General features: G+C 41.5%; 1 long non-coding RNA gene across 1 annotated transcript in view; it reads right to left on the bottom strand.

Annotated features, from left to right (window-relative positions):
- LOC147660779 (uncharacterized) overlaps positions 1 to 11,824 on the bottom strand; it is a 204,560-nt gene extending 192,736 nt beyond the window's left edge. The window contains exons 1-2 of the long non-coding RNA XR_015306189.1: positions 11,639 to 11,824; positions 8,896 to 9,153 (exon numbers count right to left, since the gene is read on the bottom strand). This is a non-coding gene — a long non-coding RNA (uncharacterized LOC147660779). The remainder of the gene's footprint in view (positions 1 to 8,895; positions 9,154 to 11,638) is intronic.
- Between the last annotated feature and the right edge of the window lie 1,189 nt (positions 11,825 to 13,013).

The raw sequence follows: 13,013 nt of genomic DNA, 5'->3' as shown, positions 1-13,013 counted from the left end.
TGGCTCTGTGTCCGCGAATACTCTCTAGTACTCTCTAATGCTCACCTATTGCCATTGTAAATGACAATACTATTTATTTATGTTTAAAAAAAAAGTCATGAGCAATGCCAATAGCTCTACCTTTAATAATGCCGAGACCATAGCATTGGAAATGCTTGTTTGAAAATGTGATGAGGATCAATTGGTTTTAAGCACCGTGGCAGGTACGTGAAGCATGTAGATTGCAATTCGGGATGAGTACTGAGTGGTATAATAGTGAGTGTGTTTAAATGGTAGAAAAAAGTTGAAAATGAGACAGCGTGCATGTTGATGGGAGAAAAGAAGGGGATATAGAATGGAGCTAGGGGCTTAGAAGACAAAGGGTCACCGAAGGGTGAAAGTGAAGCATGTGGCGGAAAAGCACGCAAACCTGGGGCGACGAAATGGTTAAAAGAAGGGGGTTGTAAACAGAGTGGGGGACGTAGATTAGAGGGTTATTGAATGATGCAAGTGAAGCAAGTAGCAGAAAAGTAGGGAAAGGAAGGTGAAGAAATTGTGAGTATGTAAGGAGAGGGGTGCGTTGAGATGGAATAGAGGGGAGATGATAGGTGGTGGGGAGATGGGAGAGTGTGAGTGGGATGTGTGGATAATTGAGTAAGGTGAATGTGAGGATGAAGGTGGAAGAGTAGGTAGCATTGTGTAGGGTAATTTGTAATTTTTTGTCCTTCTAAACGGAGGGGCATTTTTTGAGTCATTTTTCGAAGTTTATCAGTGGAATTACACACAGGGTTGGGCAAGAATTAGTGAATGAAGAGTAATCGTGTAAATGCATTAATAGGAGTGATTAATGAAGATGTACTGCAATGATTATTGACAGTCTGTTAGATGTGCAATATATTAATGTAAATATTTTATTGTTACACAGTTACCCCTGAAGAAGGGCTCTGGTAGCCCGAAATGCATTGGGTTTTCAAATAAATACTGCCTGGACTAATGATGCATTTGTTCGTGTATTAGTAAGAGGTTCGGATGGGCACAACTTTGACATGGGAAGCCTTTGGAAATGGCATATATTCCTGCGTGTGGACGAAAAGGTGTCTATTTAAAAAGTGGAAATAAACAGTGGATTACATGGAACGAAGTGTTGGCAAATATAAATGTCGCTAGATTGGCGCAATTAAGCAGTGCGACCGGCGCTGGGGCAAGATGTTGCCCCACATTAAGTAGCATATTTAGATTGGCATACAGTGCAGGTGCCAATGCTACAGGAGACATCTTCCCAAACACACAGAGGTAAGCATTGGTGCCAAATGGGCAACACCACATATAGCTTCCTCTTACTCCTCATATGCAGGAGGTGCAATGCTATTAGTAAAGAAGGGGACTTAGTTTAAAGTGCAGTACACCGAAACTGACACACAAGTATGATATATAATAGTTGAAGGCGACTTTGGTGGTACAACTCTCTCACTAGTCAACATATATGCTCCAAACAGACGATCCGGGCATCTTTGCACACATTTAGGTGCATTTACAGGAATTAGCACCAACTGCGATCATATGAGGGGGGGGCTTTAACACATGCAAAGATCCAATGTTAGACAGAAGTACACAGGCTACCAGCCATGCTAAACAGGCAGCAAGAGAACAGAGGGAAGGCACGGATGAGCATGGGTTGGTTGGCCTGTGAAGAACAAAGCATTCGAACATATGGGAGGGCACGTGTATCTCCCTCACACACAACTCTTGGTCTCAAATAGACTTCTGGCTGGGATCCAAAGTAAGCAAGCAACTGGACAACATCGATAGAGCAAATGTCGAAGGCATTTTCAGACCATGCCCCGGTCCGATTGAGACTTTTACTGCCAACACAAACAGCCCAAAAGTGCATGTGGCGCTTCCCATCAGAGGCATTACGGGACCAAGCGTTTGAAGTGGAAGTAGGGACGGCCATAGTAGAATTTTTTTTAAAACAACTCAGGCACAGTAACAAGCACGCAAACACTATGGGAAGCCTTTAAGGAGACTCTGGGGGGGGGGGGGGGGCTGTATCAGCAAAAGGGCAGGGACTCTGACAGATGTATGCCAGCAATGGAGTCTACTGGAAAGAGACCTCCAAAGATAGAGAAAGAGCATGAACAGACATTAGACAGAACTGCAAGCTAAGATTGGAGTAGAGTTGTCAGAATTTCAGGAGATGGCGAATCCGGAGCTTCGCTTTCTCGCACGCAGACACACAGCAGGCAAATAAATAAATACTGACGCCAAAAATCTTGGCGAGTAGGCTGAAGCCTCTAATGCAGTACCTTTTCCTGCCAGATAAAGCGAGATTCGTCCCGAAGAGATCAACAACCCACAACTCTCGCACATTATTTGCTCTATTCCATCAACTTGACACAGACGTACCGGCTGCGGTCGTCCTCCTAGTCGCAACAACAGCGTTTGACTCAGTGAAATGGAGGTACATATTTACAATGCTACGCAGAATGGGATTACCCCAGACATTCCTCCGACGGGTACAACTCCATTACACAGAACCAGTGGTGAGGCTGTAGAAACACAGCTGAACCATCTGCTATCCACAGAGGAAAAAGAGAGGGCTGCCCCCTGTCGCCACTTCTGTTTGAAATAAAGCTCAAGTCGCTAACGTGTAAGATAAGACAGAAACACAGTGACACTGTACTGGGATTTCGATTAAGACCCCTAAGTATTTCAATGTACGCAGATCTTGTCCTATATGTACAGGAACCGTCCATAATCGCGAGTCACTACGAAGGGAATCCATCACATATGGAGGACTTCAGGATTGAGTGTAAATTGGGTCAAATCAGTCATCATTCCACTGACCCGTGTACAAAGCAATGTGAAATTGAGTTTCCACTGATACAGAGCACTAACCCCGTTAAATATCTAGGGATCTGAGTTTATAGGGATCCGGAAGTAGTAGTCTGTGAGAATTATGGCGAAACATTGACGAAACTAGATGACCAAGTGGGTGGTTGAATAAGATTACCATTCTCCTTTGCTGATAGAATTGCAATTCAAAAAATTGTGGTTCTGCCCAGATATTTGTATTTATTCATAAACATACCCACACCCCTAACGCAACACTTTTTCGCAAAACTGAGATCATATCCAATAACGCTAAAGTGGACAAGCCGCAAACCGAGAATTGGATGGCAGGAACTAACTTACCCGTCTGCACAGGAAGGATTTGGAGCGCCAAATATATACCTATATTACCTTTGCGCGCAAGTGCACTTCGCGCATTACTGGCACAAGCTGCATGAGTGCATTCCACATGTTGCAATAGAATCGGATGAGGCATACCCGATACCACTTTCAGCATTAATACCACAGAAAAGAAGGGGAATACAGCGGGAAAACAAATCCACTACAGAGCACGCTAGAGGCATGGAAAAAATTAGCGCGACAAGGAACCAATATATGCTCCGGCATTACCTCTGTTGCAACACCCTGACATATAAATCACATAAGAGAGTAAGGCATACCACAGGCTAGAGGAGATGGGACTGTGCACATTTGGGGATGTTTTCCCAGGGAATACGTTTTTAACTTCAACAGGGATAGCTGCTGGGGATACGCAGACCCAATGACATCTCTTTACATATATGCGATTTTGACAAGCCATTAAAGGACTCTACCCATCCTTCCCACTTGAGCCGCCTACGCTGCAGGTACTACAGATTCCACTTACGGGTGATAATAATAACTTTATTGCGTGATTTAAAAAACCATTGCAAGTACAGAATTGAGAAGATATCAAAAAGTTTCATTTAAAATACATTAAGTATTATCACCCACTTACTGCACCTAAACGGGACAGGCTTATACTAAACTTTATACTGCAGCACGTAGTAAAAATACAGGGACGCAGAGAAGGAACTAGGAGATGGAATGAAGCATTAGATATGCCACTAGCAGAAGCAGACTGGGTTACCTGCTGTTCTCTCACTAAGCTGCTCACACCCAACTGCAACCTACGTATTATTCATTTTAAGTTTGTTCAGCAGATGTATTACCCTCCAGTGCAATTGTATAGGTACGGATTAAGGAGTAATGCTAATTGTAAAAGGTATAGATACATGGAAGCAGATTTCTTACATCTTAGCTGGGCTTGCCCTCTAGTAGGAGAGAGTATTGGAGGGAGGTGACTGGCATACTGGGTAAGAAGCTAATTGAACCGGTGCCTGCCTCTCCGCAGATGTGTCTCCTGGGACTGGTTACATCACTGAGACCATCCAATCGTAGATTAGCAGCGGTGGCACTATTTCTAGCAAAAAGACATATAGCAATTTATTGGGAAAGCAAAAGTGCCCCTAATGCAAAAAGATGGCCTAAAGATATGGTGTACTGCAAGGAACAGTTAATAACATATGCGGAAGAGCTACCGGTTACTTCCAGGCTATAAGATATATGGGACCCAATGATACAATACCTACAGTCATTGAAACAGGCTCTGCCAGGGCAAGGAAACAAAGAAGTGTGCAGTAATCTGTGAACTAGAAGCGATCAGAAAAATATTGTAAATTAGTATGTCGATGTGTGTGGTGATTACAAAAAATGTCACATGCTGTATAGTAATGCTCAATACTAAAAACAAAAATGTCATGGGAAGATATATGCTTTTTTTCTAATAAATTATTAAAAAAGAAATTTACATATTATTTATTCTTTTATCATTATATGCTTAACATATATATAGGACACAGCGAGGTTTCATACAAGTTATTGGATTAGACGCTTATGGTTCTCCAAATATCTATCACAATGCGTACATTTTATCATTATTATTTATTTACAATTGCTCCACTGCTAATTATTGAAGAGAAAAAATACACAAATAAATTAACTTAAAGTACAGCAAAACTTGAAAGTCTGAGTTTATTAAATACAACTTAAATAGTGATATTACCTTCCTTATATATTTATACATTCTATGTATTTGTATATCTAAATCTTTATTGCATTACTCCTACTGAAGAATTTTTTTTAAAAAAAACTCTAGTCTCTCCACTGCACTCCCCGATGTTTCGCCCTATACCTTCCTCCATATATCCTCTACTTCCACTCTGACTCAAACCAGATCTCATTCTGCTACTAGGATCTCCATAATAATCCTTTATAGATTCTTGCCTCCTCTATCGCTCCTTGCATCACCCCAAACCTGATTTTTCTGCTAAGAACTCCAAACAACCCTTTCTAAATTCTACCCTTGTGTATACTATTAGACTCAGACACCTCATTTTACTACTACGATCTCCATAATCCATTTCTAGAGACTCTTTCCTCCCCCATGTCTCCTTTACTCATTCCAAATCTCCTCCTCCCTCTATGATCTCTTAATAAACACTTTATATACTCTTCCCCCCCCATTCTACTTTTCAAACCAACAGACTCACACGTCCACCACTCAAATTAATACATATTTCCCTAAACTAAATTCACCACTAATCCTTTTTGGAGTAACTTGCTACTTACCAAAAAGAAATTCAACGCCTCATCAGGGGTAGTAAGCGCTATATAAATACAATGACGTTGTTTTATTCACTCTGAAGTTGCTTCAATGGGATATAGAACTTTAATACGCCATGTTCATTTTACAAGACACTAAACAGAACAAGTGCAAAAACGCACCCAGGATGCATTGACCATTTGAGTCTCAGTACTATCACCAACCCCTAGATTAACACCCCAGACAGCCTACTACATGTTGCCTTTAATTTTGCAAATAACTAAAAAAAAGTATGTAAATATCCAGTAAAGACACCTCAGCTGACTGAGCTGTACTTATGATCCAACCTAGCCCTATGTATCACCACAGAACACTGATCACATCACTTATCAGAAATAAAGTATTGTTTATAGACACTTTCACCCTTCAGAGACTGTGTAGTAACACAGAATGGTTCACAGACCAGATAAGGATCCTTGTCCTGTACCAACCAAAGACTACTCTAAACCACACAATTGCACTGCAGCTCCAAAAGAGACAGGAGTTTGCAGATGAATGAGGCCCTCGGCTTTCAAATAAGCCCCCAGTGAACCTCCTGCCATCGGCCGCCTTTTCCAATTTCCGATGGCCCTCCTTGTCCAAGCTCAAGAGGGCTGAATTGATTCAGTGAAGCAGTACAGGACGTATCTGTTGGAATTTCATCATGCATGAATAATTAACACAATCACATTTCCTCCAGAAACGGATATAATCAATTTAATCACTCCTAGTTATACAACCCTAACAGCAAAATATTTATAATAAGACAGTCTTTTACCCATAAATTGATACACTTTTGAAAAATTAGCCATTGTTTTTTTAACAGTAAAGGCTACCATTGAAAAATAACATAATTCTTTGCATATACTTTAAGTTGCATGTGTTGAAATCGGTTACAAGCAGCAAAACTCGATAGTAAACTACAACATGAAATGGCCGAACTTGCCATTTTTTACCAAAGCTCATTATTGAGATTCAACACATGATGCTGATGTGTCCGTCAAAGAATTTCAACTGAAGTTGCACTCGCGTTGTGAGCATAACTTCTGAAATCAGACTCACGAGTCCTCGAGCCTTTTTTTGTGGATTTTTTTTTGTACTAAAATAAACAATGTAATTCGGCCGTACAAAGATGTTGGTGTCAATGAGTCACGCCATCAGTTCATGCAGAGGTGGTCATGGATGTTCGTACACTAAGTTGCTTTTCTAGCAGGTGGACGTCGTGTCAAGTTTCCGGGAAGGACACTATGGAGTATGTGATTCACAGTTGGCATGTCTGTGGCTCACTGGCAGCAGTGTTGTTTTCCGTTACAGATGGCTTCCTTATAGTTCATTGTTCTTCTCTCTTCTGGAACCCTATGAACAGGATTGCTCCCCAGTTCCTGGCCTCCACCCACTGGGTGGGAACAAGTGCCCTAAATTACCAGCTGGTCCAGGGAAAGTGGGCAAAGTTAGGGCTCGCTAACATCAAACAAAATCCATAGCTTAACATCAGCCTCGTAGTAGGTGGCAATATTTCATAAGGTATTGAAGCCAGCAACGATATACATTGCTTATGAGAAGAAGTTATAGTCAACAAAATGCTATAATAAAGAAAATAGTAGAACACTATAGACTGCAAAGAAGAATACTGACACAACAGTAATTTGACAGACCACTTCAATTCGGGAGACATTAGTGCAATATTTTGCAGATTTCACTTTGAAGTAATTTCATATAATGTTGAGGTTGGGTTCAATTAAATATCTCATTCAAACATCAATAACAATCAGATCATAAAATGCAGCAGCCATACTCCTTCATAACATATCTATGTATGTCATAGTAGTGAAAACACATGACACAGTAACACTACTTCAAATAACTATATACATATTCACAAATATATGTTTTAAATGCAAAGGTGAAATCCAATGTTATTACGTCAGAACAAGAAAATTAACATGAGAAAAAAACTGTGCATTTCCTCCTAGCATGTTACAATGACTTCACATGAGGAACCAACTTTCCTATTAGTCACAACAGCTCTCTAACCTCACTTGATTTTGCTAAAATACCTTGTTATAAATCAAATACACATGAACAAATGTCATGGAATAAACAAATCCAGATGTGCATTGGCTTTTTACAGGGAACAGAGCACCATCATGCCCCACTACAGGCTTCACAGCTTGCAACTCACGGCCCCATCACCACAACCAATGATAATATGATGCCATTCTGTTCCATTTGAGATATATTACACACGCACACACTTATGTTTTGTATTGACATTTTATGTTGTATTCTAACACCAACAATTTGTTGAAAGAAACTCACTGCTGCAGTCATTGTCAATATGATTTTTTAAAATATTCATTCTGTAAGAGGTTGCATCAATACTATTTGTACTAGTGAATCTATCTATTTTTGTTCAGTTAGGTAGAGAGCAATTTCTCTGAAAAGATAAGTCTAGGGCGGGACTCAAGCAGTTCTGTCCCACTTCTCCACTCTGCTTTCAGCACACTCAGTGTCTCCTCCCGTTTTAGATTAAGTACAAAAGAACTCTTAATAACAATCCTTAAATCCATACCCACTACTCTGCTCTCATTGACAGATCACGCAGACAGACAAGGTAAGGTCATGATTCTGCCACATAGAGTGTTAGACCTTCATCGAACCCTCAGATAAGTAACTAGAGAAGACAAATGGAGAAACATCTGCTTCCACAATGGCTATCTTCCCTTGAAAGAGGTTTACTCTTACCGCAATCTGGCCGAGAAAATGTAAGAGCCACTCTGACTATGTCAATATGTCATATTGCACAAACCAGCTGAACAGATCACAGTAAACATATTTTAAAGACAAACTCCAAACACATAAATGAACCTGGTAGGCATTTTCAGAGGCAGCCCATGCAAATGTTTCTATGAGGCTTTATGGAAGAGTGGTCTCTACAAAGTCCTGGATGCGTATAAAACATAGCACTTTCACCAGTATATACCTGCTCTACAATAACAAAGATCTGACTTACACCTATTCCTGTTCCTCACTGTCAAGCATGCTTCGGTCTGATAATTAACGTTATCCAAAGGCGAAACATAGTTTTAGACGACGGGTGGTAACATATATTCGGCTTTAAAAAAACATATTTTGGTCAAGTGTAATGGAGAAGAAAACACTGGCCATTTAAGGATAGTACAGTTCTTGACAAAATGACAAACGTCAGTGAACAACCTGCTTTTACAATTAACAATAACATGTCTATATATACAGACACACAATCAACTTAATCAAACTGCTTCAGCAAACAGTTTCTTCCCGATACGTTTGTAAATGAAAAGGATAAACCATTAGTTGTAAAAGCCATTGCACTTGAAATCGTTCTCAAGATATGCTAAGAATATTTAGTGGTGACTCACCTTCACCAGCTGGTAATCCTCGCTCCTTCTTCTCATCACATTTGTTACACTCGCTGAAGTAAAGTAACAAAAACATATCCAAAAAAACCCAAACAAGTGAGGTGGCAAGGACCACCTTACAATATGCCAATTTTTTCATAGCACTTAAAAGCAAAAAATTCTTAAGTTAAAAAAAAGACGTCCAGATATTTTTTTTAAAAAGAAGGCACGCCACTAAAACGGGTTTATTCCAGGTTCATTTAGAGTGATGGGCCAAATCTATGAGAGAAAAAAAAGAACATTAAGGTTAATTTCAAAACAATCAGCTATGTTTAACACTAAAATAACACTTACAGAGACAAAACAACTGGTTATGTTGAAACAGTATTTACGAAAACTAAAAACACACCCACAAGTTGGTAAAGTACTTTATAAATTATATGCAAACATAACTTTACAGAAGTGAGTTGGGGATTCCTTAAAGTAGCAACACTGGGGCTGGAGTTAATATTCCGAGCTTCCAGTACAAACACAGAGAGAGTAAGCAAAATTCCGTCTGTAACTCAGAAAAAAAGACAGTATGCAACTCAACACCTCACCAATATAGTCGAGTTGATTTAAAGCACTTTGCACTGGTATTCTTTTCAAAAGCAGTATACCAAAGGAGGAGGTGGTAAACTGAAATGCTGCCTTTCCATCTTAACTGTGCTGTCGCTAATGTAACATTTCCTATAAGTACATGTCAGTGTGTCATCACGAGAGCAAGATAGAAAAGGCCACGTTTGCATGGATGACGCAGGTCACACAAAAACACATAAGGCACACACGTCTTCAAAGCATCCGGGTCAGGAGGGAGACCAGAAATGATCAAAGCAACAAGTGGAATACAATCAAGTTAGCAAGCTTTCCCCTCAGTTTCAGTGTCTAAGGAAGTTCAACTGAAAAGTGAGCCCTCCATTTCAACCCCCTAGAAAACGTTTAGATATCTATTAAATCAGAAGTCAGACACATTACACAAACCCCACCCACAGTGTTTCTCATTAAAAAAAACTCGAGGGATAAGTATCTCCAACTCTTCAAAGGGGCTTGATACTTTAAACTCTAATAGAGAGGGAAATGTTAACAGCAAAAAACGTGTATTAGTTGCCAATCAAAGGCCAACAAACAAACGACAGTCAGTAGGGCGCTGGCTTGTCAAGAACATCAAAAAGGGGAGGTACGAAGGGATGGCAATTTAAAGAAGTAGGACATGACGGACTTGTCAGCATGCAACTTCCACGATCGCATTCTGTGGGGGTAGGGCAGTAATACTCCTCTGTTCATGTTACAACTTACTCGTAGTTCGCCAGGCACCGCTTGCCACCTACAATCACAATCTCGAATTACATTCACTTTACTAAACTATTGATACTAGCACCCGCTTAGTTGAAGGACATTCTTGTACTAGTAAATTTTCTGTTTGACTCCTTTGGTAGCACACTGCTGACGAGTCCTTCTTTATGCCCTAAAGACTATAATTTCGATGTAAACGTAATTATTCGGCCGGGCATGACCTTCAGGTGCTTTACAACATGCAGTGGTGAAATTTAGAGTATAAGCAGAATTTAGAAAGGGAAAACGTGTCAAATGTCGGCCACTGAAAATGTAAGGATTCTGAACTGACAATGATGCGGAACACCGCAGACATAACGTCAGAAAAATAATTCCATGAAGACCCTAATGAGTAGCCGATCTTTGTGGAGGGCTAAACTTAAAAGAGCTGCTCAGCTAGATATTTGGAAACACGACCAAGAACCCTCGGTCTACAATGCTCTCAGTTCAAGCGCACATTGTGCGGCCTTTCAGCGACTGCAGCAAGCCGGCTGGCTGTTTCCGCTGGTGTTTGGGAAAGTGGTTGGAATGCGAGAAGCCGAGTACCAACTTCTTATTCATTGGCTGGATCTAACAGAGGCAGAGCCTAATAGGCAATGTGCTACACGAGCTTGATTTCCTTGGGATGAACCTATAACAGTTTCCTTTTCTAAAATAGCAATTCTATTTTTTATTCACGATCAGATTGTTTTAGATTGATTTATAAGAGCCCTGAGGATGGCATCTTGGGAAGCGCAGCGCTTATTTCTTTGACGTTGATCACAGATGGCTCTTGGGTGGTGCTGGGATGATGGCTACCTAGAAGAACTGTGAACTGAAGCAACGGAATACCTATATCAGTCTGTCCTTCGTTATCCAAATATGTGAGAAATGTTGGTTTGAGGTGAGCACTCGAGGTGCCAGAGCGAAAGTGCCAGACTGAGCTGTCAGAATCGAATCCCGGGATGCCAACTGTTTCCAAAGCGTGGACACCGTGACTTTTAACAGGGTAATGAAAACCAGCAATTACTGGTCCCCGGGTGCCGGGGGCTGCGGCAGCGCTCCCAGCTTCCGCGGGATGAATCTACGGAGAATGGGCAGAGGAGCCGTGCACGGTGTGACCCGCTTTCAGGAGATAATCACAGTCTCTCATCTCCAGTGTAGGGAAGAAGTAGCGCCTGCCCCGAGCTCACCCCTACTCTGAGAAACCTCGGGGGAATCCTGGGTCACTGTATGGGCTACCGGCATCGCGGAACCAGCCATCTGAGCTTCGGATCAAGCACTGGCATCAGTGGAAGATGAAGGGACGTTCCGCGCCTGCGATACAGTTCCTCTTTCCTCGTACGACCGCTACTCCCACCCTCCTGAGCAAGCACCCCCCTGCAGGTGACCCTCTCGGCCATCCTTTGCTCACCATGGTCGCCAAGTCCGCCGCCCCTGCTGTCTCTCTCGCCGCGGGCGGCGGTGTTGAGGTCCCAGGAGTAGCCGCTGTCTCGGCTCGCAGCTCTCACCAACACAGCTGCGGATCACCCTCCCTTACGGCTCGCCCCGCGGGACAAACCAACGCCGTCCGCGAGCCCTAGCGAACCGACAGAGCACTGCCAGTGGGAGCGGCATGAACACTGAGGAAGGACCAATGCGTCATAGGCGCTCCCAGGGAGCCTGCTGCCCATTTGTCGTCGAAGAGGCCATGTTTAAATGCTGTAACTGTTGATGTACGTGCACGACACAACCAAGGTTGGGGTTATATGCTCAGTAGTTTTGAAGTAATTGTTTATATATAAAAGTATCAGGTATTCGAAAGAATAAATATTTTGAAATTTCAGCTGAAGCAAAAATTAATTGTTATTTATAATATCTAATTCAATTTTTTTAACGTTTGATTTTACGATTGAAAACGACTCTCTTTGACGTTTTAAATTGTTTGATATTTCCTTACGCTAAATACATTTTCTCTTTGGAAATAATCACTTTTAATTCATTAGCACAGATCTTGCCTTGCTTGAAATGGGCTCTTCCCCTTTAGAACAATTTATGACTACAAAGCAAGGCGGGGGGCTTTTTAGCCCCCACTTGATGCTAAGGGGATGCCAAGGTGTAAGGAAAAAAATGGATAGGTACTGTGCTTGCGTGCTGTCGCTTGTATTTTTTTGGTTTGTGTGTTTTTTAAAGCCTTGGGTGTCGCTGTCAGAATGGAGCTGCACTTTCCCTCTGACACCGACATACAACGAACGCTTTCGAGCCGTTCCGATGTATAGGAAGCACGAGGGGAAGATGGCATGACAGTAGAGACTGGCAATTTCGTGCGAGTGGGCATGACATACTAGCGTGGCCATAGGTCTAGACCAATTGATAAAACTGCCATGTTTTCAAATTGCTTATGTATGACATTTCTGTAGTTGGAGAGTGCGCATGAGAGTGACATTCTACTGTGAAATGTGTGACAGTTTGAGTGACGCTTTCTCTCAATTAGATCAAAGCAATAACTAAAATTTGAGTATTTTTCTGTTAGTATTTATTCTAATATTGTATCTTGGTATACAACAAAAACATGAGCATACGCCTAGAACGAGCCAGACCTATTGGTGTTGTCAGTGCTTGTTAACAGTATCATACAAAAGAGTAATAACTATTTTGTTGTACATAATTAGAATTGAGCAAATACAAGGAGCTGGTTCTGAACTGAGGCGGCGAAATGAGCTAAAGCACGAGGGGAAGATGGCATGACAGTAGAGACTGGCAATTTCGTGCGAGTGGGCATGACATACTAGCGTGGCCATAGGTCTAGA

Source organism: Lissotriton vulgaris, unplaced genomic scaffold (genome assembly GCF_964263255.1).
Source record: "Lissotriton vulgaris unplaced genomic scaffold, aLisVul1.2 SCAFFOLD_994, whole genome shotgun sequence".
Lineage (NCBI taxonomy): Eukaryota > Metazoa > Chordata > Amphibia > Caudata > Salamandridae > Lissotriton > Lissotriton vulgaris.
This window is presented reverse-complemented; position numbering and strand designations above follow the sequence as displayed.